Genomic DNA, 10,479 nt, shown 5'->3' on the forward strand with positions numbered 1-10,479 from the left:
TCTTCATATAAGCCCTTCAATTTAATTCAGCAAGAGGTCGTAGATTTACAACCTTCATGCGTTAGCCACCGGGAATACCACAAGTTGCTGGATGAACACCTGAACTTGGGATCACCATGCAGCATGAGCACCCACTATAATAGGGGGGCCACAGGGTATTCCTGGATCACAACGGAGGAACCAAGGAAGTCTCCTAAGCCAAGGGAGTGGCTGGAAATTCCTCTCAATCCTCTTGCCAAAAGTCACATGTCATTGGCACCGTGGCCCGGGAGAGGGCATACTGTGTGGCATATCCTTCTCATTGTTGAAATGGAATGTCCCTTTCCCCAAAGAATAAAAATATCGTAACTACTTACGATATGATGGGACATGAAACATGACATGTTTTACACAAAATGAAGTCTACACATTATGATGTATGTCATAGTTCTGCGTGTTTTGCAGGAGTAAAGATTGACAAGGTTACTGATGTCACAGATGTTATCTGATGTATTCTCCTGGCTCAGAGAGAGAGTGGAAGTGATGGGTGGCCAACTCCACAAACTGCTGTGTCCCCATCTGCTGTGAGGTGTGATGCTAGTAATTTGTTAGTAGTCATAAAGTACTCAAGGGCATAAAAGGTTAGTGCTTATTTATAACTTACAGTAGATGCACGGTTATTCCCATAATAATGTCTTCCTCTCTCCCTTGCATTCCCTTAAGCTTTCCCAACAAGACAGGAAGAGTAGAATTACCCTGGCATACTTACAGTTGCACAGAATCCGCAGTGCATCATAACTATGCCGCTACTACTACTTTGACCAGGAGAAGGCTGGGGACAGAGCCCCAAGATGCTACGGTATAGGTTTCACCCCAGTCTGGGTGATGGAGAGACCTTTACAATCATGCATATAATCCCTTCTCAGGCCTTGACTCAATGCAACTATCAGTTCAATAATATCTCACCTTCATATTGTCTCACGAGAGTCTTTACAATCACTTTGCTATAATAAACGTTTAATTACTTTTCATGAAAAGAAAACGTGATCAATCTGAAATGATTTTTCTCCTAGTGAACACATAGTGGCTTCCAAGTGTTAACCACCAAGTTATTTCCTACAGGTTCACACACCTGTTTAAATCTCATTTCACAATTTTTCTAGGACTTAGAGTCAATTTTTAAAAGCTGGTGAAATCCAGGAAGTATTACGAGCTATCTCCTAATTTAGATCTCCTTGAGGTGAGGCTGACCTTTCTCTCCATCACCCCACCTACCATTAAGGCTTAGCCACGAGGCTGGAACTAGGAATAAGGAAGAGGGTGGGTCTGATGCAGAGAGGGGTTCCTCAAACTTTAGCGTGCGTGCACATCATCAGAGATCATGTGGTTCTAATTCAGCAGGTCTGGGGTGGGGCCTGAGATTCTGCATTTCTAACAAGCTCCCAGGTGATACTGATGCTGCAACTTTAAGTAGCATGAATGTAGATATGAGAGATAACCTAAATTCTACCCTTTCTTGGGGGGCGGGAGGGGGGCAGTATGTATGGACGTGTCAGGTAGGCAGGAAGGGGAAGTTTAAAAAAGAAAAAAAAGCTTGTCTTTCTGGTCTCCATCTCTTTTTGTTGGTGGTGGGATGGGTATTACAGAAAGTCAGACCTGGAGTAGGTCAGAGTTGAGTTCAGCCCCTGATTCCAGTATCTACTGACTGTGTGACCTCAAGCAAGTACCCTAACCTCTCTGAGCCTTCGTTTCCTTATGTGAAAACGAGAATAGCAACATTTAGATCTTGATATCATTTAGACAAATGACTATGACCTTTAAAAAATTTTTTTAATTATTTATTTATTTTTGGCTGCGTTGGATCTTCGTTGCTGCACCCAGGCTTTCTCTTGTTGCGGCAAGCGGGGGCTACTCTGTTGCAGTGTGTGGGCTTCTCGCTGCGGTGGCTTCTTTTGTTGTGGGGCATGGGCTCTAAGCACGCGAGCTCAGTAGTTGTGGCTCACAGGCTGTAGAGCACAGGCTCAGTAGTTGTGGTGCACGGGCTTAGTTGCTCTGCCGCATGTGGGATCTTCCCGGACCGGGGATCAAACCCACATCCCGTGCACTGGCAGGTGGACTCTTAACCACTGAACCACGTTTCAATGAAACGTACTTGGTATCTTAAAAAAACTCAAGCAAGAAGAAAATTACAAAGAAGCTCCAAAATTCTCCCACTCTCAGAGTGATTCGAGGATTAAATGAAACAATGCGTAAAGTAGCAGCTAAGAGCCTGGCACAGAACGAGGCCTCGGTAGGTGTCAGAGGTTGAGCCAGGTGGTCTCTGAGCACCTGGTCTCCTCCTGCACCCACTAATTCCCAGGCAGCCGCCACAGAGGAGGACTTCCCAACTGGAAGAGAACCTATAGGTAGGGGGCCAAGGGTACTTCCGTGATAGAAATACCACCCCTTCTTTACTTCCCCACCATGAGAGCATCTAAAAGACGTGATGTCTTAGAGGGAAGTGATAAGTGAAATAAGACAGAGAAAGACAAATACTATATGATATCACTTATGTGTGGAATCTAAAAAAACACAACCGGGCTTCCCTGGTGGCGCAGTGGTTGAGAGTCTGCCTGCCGCCGACACGGGAGGATGCGGGTTCGTGCCCCGGTCCGGGAGGATCCCACGTGCCGCGGAGCGGCTGCGCCCGTGAGCCATGGCCGCTGAGCCTGCGCGTCCGGAGCCTGTGCTCCGCAACGGGAGAGGCCACAACAGTGAGAGGCCCACGTACCGCAAAAAAATCAATCAATCAATAAATAATAAAAAACCACAACCAACTAGTGAATATAACAAAAAAGAAGCAGATTCACAGATAAGAGAGGACACACTAGTGGTTACCAGTGTGGAGAGGGAAGGGGGGAGGGGCAATATAAGGGTGGGGGAGTAAGAGATACAAACTATTAGGTATAAAATAAGCTACAAGGATATATTGTACAACCCAGGGAATATAGCCAATACTTTATCATAACTAAAAATGGAGTATAAACTTAAAAAGTTGTGACTCATTATATTGTACACCTGTAACTTATATAATATCATACATCAGCTATACCTCAATTAAAGTTCTAAGACCACTTTTTAATTTATTTATTTTATTGAAATATAGTTGATTTACAACGTTTCAGGTGTAGAGCAAAGTGATTCAGTTATACATACATATATATAATATATATTCTTTTTCAGATTCCTTACCATTACAGGTTATTACAAGATATTGAATATAGTTCCCTGTACTATATAGTAGGTCCTTGTTGTTCATCTGTTTGATATATAGTAGTGTGTGTCTGTTAATCCTAAATTCCCAATTTATCCCTCCCCCACTTAAAACCCCTTTTTAGATTACAGGAGAAAGAGTGCTTCTTCCAGCCAGCTTAGCTAGTGACCTTCACCAAGCCTCATTTCTCCTCCTTAGTCTCATTTTCCCAGTCCCCACAAGAGTCCCTTTCACACAATGCTTTGCAATTGAAAGAGATGTGTTTTTTTAGCAATTCTCTTGTGTTAAACCTTCACAACAGCGCTTGAGAGTACAGGTCATCACTATCCTCACAGGGATAGTATTCTCATAGGGGTCCCTGAGGGCTGACACTGCTCCCAGCACAGAAAGCAGAGGAAGCCACCAAGCCTACCTGCTTTGCCTGCAGCGCTGAGTGTGCCCTGCCCCAGCCAGCGGTCCCCCGCTCACTTTTTGCTCTGCAGCCCTGGGCTATGTCATCTGTCAGAGTCAAGTGGGATGGAAAGGCAGCTGTTGCTCAGCTCCTTGTATGGAAATAACCAGTTACTGGACAGATAAATGCAAATAGAAGGTGCCTGCAAGGTGGATGAGTCCTCCAAGAGCACAACCAGAGAGAACTGGACCAGCAGTGCTGGCTTCCTGGGCTGCTTAAAAACTCTCATCCTGCAAAGTGGTCTCCCCTCAAAAATCAAGGGGGAGGGCACACGTCTTAAAGACCATCACATCCCTCAAGTACCCAGAGAACTTTACAATATCTAAAATTCCGTCTTTCTTCCTTGTTCCTTCCCCTCTTTCTTCTTTTACAAGTATTTATTGGGCATCATTTGCAACAATGTGGATAGACCTAGAGGGTATTATGCTTAGTGAAGTAAGTCAGAGAGAGAAAGACAAATACTGTTTGTTATCATTTATATGTGGAATCTAAAAAACAAAATAGATGGATGAGTATAACAATACAGAAACAGATTCACAGATATAGGGAACAAGCTAGTGGTTACCAGTGGGGAGAGGGAAAGTAGGAGGGGCGGGATAGGGGTATGGGATTAAGAGGTACACACTACTATGTATAAAATAAATAAGCTATAAAGAAATAAGCCAAAAGGGTACAACACAGGGAAATATAGATTATTTTGTAATAACTTTAAATGGAGTATAATCTATAAAAATATTGAATCAATATGTTGTACACCTGAAACTAATATAACATAACAAGTCAAATATACTTCAATGTTTTTAATTTTTTGTTTTTATTTATATTCTTTTTAAACTATACTTCAATTTAAAAAAGTAAATTAAAATTTTTTAACTTTATTAAAAATATTTATTGAGCTTCTATTATGTGCTGTGCATTGAGCTAGGTGACAGAGGGCCTTAAAGATAAAGAAGATACAAACTTTGCCTTCAAGTAGCCTCAAGGCTGGGCTGGGGCATAAACACATATAAGCAAGGTGAGGCATGCCATCCAGGAGTGCTGGGAACCTGCTGCAGGGTTCAAGGTGAGGGAGGGAGGAATCTGGTAAGGTGATCACCAAGGACTGGGGGACGCACTGTTCTGACCCTCTAAAGATGAGTTGAGTTGTACTCAGAAGGTCAAATTCTTCCACCATGAAGAGGCACTGGCACGAATCAAAGGCTTCCGTGGCGGGGAGGAGTCGGGGCAGGCACATATAGGAGAGAGGAGACGTCTGACCAGATCATAGGATGCACCGTATGGGGAAAAGATGTTGCAAAAATGACCGGACTGTGGGGGACCTGGAATGCAACTCTCAGTAGCAAGTCCTTATTCTGCAGCAGAGGGAAGCCGCTAGAGGCTTCTGCAGAGAGGAGAAACACGGCCAGAGTTGGTACACTCACTTTCTTCTCCCTATGGCATCTACCTAATGTCCTTTTTAAACGGCCCGCGTCAACACTTAAGGGGCATCACTGGATTCACATTTGCATGATTATTTACCTTAGCAGAAGTTAGGTGGTACTGCATCCCTAGGTCAGACCTACGGATTACCTATTTATTTTTTTTTAATTTATTAAATTTATTTATTTATTTTTGCGGTGCGTGGGCCTCTCACTGTTGTGGCCTCTCCCGTTGCGGAGCACAGGCTCCGGACGCGCAGGCTCAGCGGCCGTGGCTCACGGGCCCAGCCGCTCCGCGGCACGTGGAGTCTTCCCGGACCGGGGCACGAACCCACGTCCCCCGCATCGGCAGGCGGACTCTCGACCACTGCGCCACCAGGGAAGCCCTACCTATTTATTTTTAACATCTCTTTCATTAAAATAGCACTTCTCAAGATTTTCTCTGCCGCGACTCCCAGGACAAGGTTCACACGCCCCACTCAGACCTGGATGCATCTCCCACATTCTACCTGAGACCAAACCCCTCTTCCCAGGCTCAGAACACATCTTTACAGGCAAATGAGTGAAGGTGACATTGTTATGGGGACAACATGGCATTTGACTTAATCTATGTTTAAAAGGCTATTATCCCCAAACTTCTGCATTTAAGGATTAGTTAACAAAATTTAGCAACACAGCTCACAACGGGTCATATGACATTTCAACACGTCTGACCTCCACAGCTAAATTAAAGCACCAAATTAAAAGCATATTTCTAAATCTACTGTGGTTACCCTTAAAATCAAGTGCCAGTGTTTAAGGCTGTAACCTGAATACTTTCACAGTCACTCATTTTCTGAGCTATCTGTTCAGGAATTTCTCTAATCCCTTTATTAAATTATTTCCGTTTATAGCATCATTTATCCCCCACCACCTACCCACCAGCTGTTACCAGATTAAAGGCTACACTTGTGTTTGTGCATATGCCATGGTTAATTCTGGTGTTCCCATGGGCCCACATAGAATTACATGGGCTGAAAGCCCAACTCTCTCCACGGGACCTGAAGAAGACCATAGTTGGTTTGATTTTCAAACAAGCCCAGCTGACAGTAATTTCTTTTAAAATACCTTTCTTTCTCTCATGGTCTCATCTTTATTTTTCCCTACTCAGATAGATAGATAGATAGATATTCTCCTATTCTCTTGGGCACTTTCAACTCTTTAAACAGAATCATTTAGGAGCTAATCAAGAACTTAAAAAAAGGGGCTTCCCTGGTGGCGCAGTGGTTGAGAGTCCGCCTGCCGATGCAGGGGAAACGGGTTCGTGCCCCGGTCCGGGAAGATCCCACATGCCGCAGAGCGGCTGGGCCTGTGAGCCATGGCCGCTGAGCCTGCGCGTCCGGAGCCTGTGCTCCGCAACGGGAGAGGCCACAACAGTGAGAGGCCCGCATACTGCAAAAAAAAAAAAAGAAAAAGAAAAAGAAAAAGTTCAGAACCCTCTTTCCTGCAAATAACAGTTTGTTATTGGTAGATGGCTAGAGGAGATGTTTTTCAATGTTACTGTAAAACATGCTTCAAACTCATGCCCCTGGTGAATTCTTTGGAATCTATTCCAGGCTGACCATGTATCTTTTGGTTGTGGGTATTGTTTGAAGGTGATGGTGATGATGTGATTTTATTCATATTGTAATAAATTGTGCCCCATGGACCTTAGTCTGTGGGTCAACTGGGTTAACCAACTGATTGATTTTACAGTTTGGAAAAGATGGAGGTTGTACTTCAGAGGGCTGGAAGGGTCCTTCCAAGACCAAGCACAGAAAAGATAAGGATCGAATCTCCTTGCTGAGGCCTGAGTCACACTTAACACTAAAACCATTTATCTTCTCGTTCCATTTGATGTAAAATGAACTAAATAAGCTAAAAAAGGAAAATGAAAGATGCAATGACAATAAGTATCTGGAATAAAAGTAAACTAAAAGAAAAAAAACTTAAAACTTAGACATCATTTTAAAAGATACATGTAAAATGAGAAAAATGGATAGTTTTAAATATAAAAGACATGAAAAATTAAAGAAAGTCAAAACTAATTGAGGACTATAAAAGAATTGAAATCCGATGAGCTGGGGACTTCCCTAGTGGTGCAGTGGCTACGATTGCACACTCCCAATGCAGGGGGCCTGGCATCAGTCCCTGGTCAGGGAGCTAGACCCCACATGACACAACTAAGAGTTTGAATGCCACAACTAAAGACACCGCCTGCCACTCCTAAGACCCAGTGCTGCCAAACAAATAAATAAATATTAAAAAAAAAAAAAGAAAAGAAATCCAATGAGCTAAGAAAACAAAATGATGCAAAAGAATTCAGAAAATTTAGAAGTCTTGAACATTAAGAAGTAATAAACAAATGAGCTACACGTAATTTTAAAACGAGGGCATCAATATAAAACAGACAAATCACAAAAGAAGAAATGTAACGACCAATAAACTTTTTTTTTTTTTTTTTTGCCGCACTGTGCAGCTTGCAGGATCTTAGTTCCCCAACCAGGGATTGAACCTGAGCCCCCAGGAGTGGAAACTTGGAGTCCTAACCACTGGACCTCCAGGGAATTCTCCAATAAACATATTTTTAAGGACCTTTCATCTCCCTAATAATAATAAAAAATTTCAAAACAAAATAATGCTAAAATAAGTTTTAAACGTTAAGGTGGAAAATACAAAAGTAAAAGATAGCTTTCCGTGCTGGCCAGAGTTGGGAAGGAGAGGCAAATGCTCTACTACTCATGGAGAAAACTGGTTTGATCCACTTTGGTGGGGTGATTTGGAGATCTATATTAAGAGCCTTAAAAATGTCTTTTGAATCCAAAATATATATTTCTAGTTCATCTTTAATAAATAATCAGAGACATAAGGAAAGATCTACTAGGAAAAGTAGGAAAGAACCTTGATATCCAAAATATAACACTTGTCAAATTGATGGACAACAGTCAACAAAAGGAATATTATACAGTCACTAAAAATGCTTTGAAAGGATAATCAGAGTTTGGAAAGTTGCTCACAATATATTGTGAAGTAAAGAAGACAAGTTGCACAATACTTCCACTTTCGTGTAAAGAAAAAATGTATATGTTAATTACATTGAATCTAAGGTATCATCAATTATTAAATGCACTACTTTTTTTTTACCATTAAGAAACAACAGCATCAAAATGCTCCCAATTAAATCATAATGAGCCATAGATTTTAGGATACATCATGATTTCAGAGATGTTAAAATGAAACATGTATTCTAGAATTGATAAAATACTACATTGTGTCACATTCCTTTCATTGTAAAATAACCTCCCCCAAATATTTTAATATCTTGAATTTAGGGAAGCATTTTATGATCAAGGTATACGTTTAATACAGTGTTTCTCCCACCACCACCCTCCACCTACAAATCGCTGGGATCAAGAAAATATTTTATATGCATCATATTTGCATAAAAGAATTGTAAGAAGCCAATTATACCTCAATTTTTAAAGAAAAAAAAAAAGTTGTAATGATATATACCAGAAGGTTAACAGTAGTTTTCTGTAAATGCTAAGGTTGCAGAGAATTTTTATTTTCTTACTTTGATTTTCCTATATTTTCTAAAATAAGTTTTTAAAAAATCTATACAAGAGAGCATAATGAATTTCCATATTAGCCCCGCCTCATGCAGAAATAAGCAGGATCAGTCAGGCTAAGGAATCATGGAGCTCCTATTCTCTGTCCTCCCTAGAACTGGGAACCCTCAAAGTACAGAGCTAGAAGGACAGAGAGAAACCTTGAACAGCCCCTTCACTACCCCTGGGGTCTCATCCTTTTTTTTTTTTTTTTTTGTCTCATCCATTTTGAAAGACCAAATCCATGAAAAACAACTCCTTGGTAAATTGACCTTACCCACCTACTTTGCCTTCATCCCTTTCTAGTACCCAACCCAAAATACCTAAAAGGGACAGCAAATAGGCTTTCTTTTAAATACCAGTTTTGGTTGATTAGCAGTGGCTCCCTGGAGTACCCTGCTAGAAAGAACTCTGAGGCCAAGTTGGAGTTCAGAAGAAAGGAGTTGCCTGATTGACTAGCCATGTCTGCCAGGGATCATGGTAGCCCAAGTGCTACACATTTGCCAGGTCTGAATGGATTATCTCTCTTTTATTCTTGCTCCTTTATGTTTAAGCAGACCAGCTGTTTTCCAACAAGCAAAATTAAAGAGATCCTAACCAGACTAAGGACTATATTATAAAGGCCTGGATTGTTGCTCTTAATGCTAAGCCCAGTCTATTCTAGCAAAGATGCAATTCAACTTGCAAGTCAGCATGACACAGTGCCACATTATATTTTATTTTATTTTGTGGTACGCGGGCCTCTCACTGTTGTGGCCTCTGCCGTTGCAGAGCACAGGCTCTGGACGTGCAGGCTCAGTGGCCATGGCTCACGGGCCCAGCCGCTCCGCGGTGAGATCCTCCCGGACCGGGGCACGGACCCGCGTCCCCTGCATTGGCAGGCGGACTCTCAACCACTGTGCCACCAGGGAAGCCCAGCAGCATTATATTTTAAAGCTGAATATCGCATATATTATGAACCAGTAATTCCACTCCTAGGATACTCACCTCAGGTATCTGTTCACCAAGAGATACAAACAAAAATGTCCATAGCAACCACTTGCAGGAGAATGGAAAAATAAATTGTGGTACCTACACACACAGAGCTTATTCATTTTATTAGTAACACAAAACCATAGGGATGAATAATAGAACTACATTTGAGTGAAAGAAGCAAGAGGCATAAAACCACATATAACATTATATCATGGTTTAAAAGATGATAAATAGGGACTTCCCTGGTGGCACAGTGGATAAGAATCCTCCTGCTTATGCAGGGGACACGGGTTCAGTCCCTGGTCAGGGAAGATCCCACATGCCATGGAGCAACTAAGCCCGTGCGCCATGACTACTGAGCCTGTGCTCTAGAGCCTGCAAGCCACAACTACTGAGCCCGCATGCTAACTACTGAAGCCTGCGTGCCTAGATCCTGTGCTCCGCAACAAGAGAAGCCACTGCAAGGAGAAGCCCGCGCGCTGCAACGAAGAGTAGCCCCCGCTCGCCACAACTAGAGAAAGGCTGCACGCAGCAACCAAGACCCAAAGCAGCCAAAAATCAATAAAATTAAATCTTAAAAAAAAAAAGCTATATAGAAAAGATGAAAAATAAACTATAAAAACTAAAGTATATATTGTTTAGGACTATGTACATATGTGATAAAACTAGTATTCAAAAGGCAGGGGAATAAATAACACAAAATTCAGGACACTTCTGTAGTGACCTTTGCAACAAGTATGAGACAGGATAGGGAAAGGCAGAGGAGATGGGTGTAGT

At 42.1% G+C, this 10,479-nt stretch overlaps 1 protein-coding gene across 1 annotated transcript in view; it reads right to left on the reverse strand.

Moving 5' to 3' along the window:
- The window catches only part of SMYD1 (SET and MYND domain containing 1), a 37,078-nt gene that overhangs the window by 23,410 nt on the left and 3,189 nt on the right, over positions 1–10,479 (reverse strand). The window lies entirely within an intron of this gene.

The sequence above is a fragment of the Lipotes vexillifer genome, unplaced genomic scaffold, assembly GCF_000442215.2.
Source record: "Lipotes vexillifer unplaced genomic scaffold, Lipotes_vexillifer_v1.1 scaffold1158, whole genome shotgun sequence".
NCBI classification, from domain to species: domain Eukaryota; kingdom Metazoa; phylum Chordata; class Mammalia; order Artiodactyla; family Lipotidae; genus Lipotes; species Lipotes vexillifer.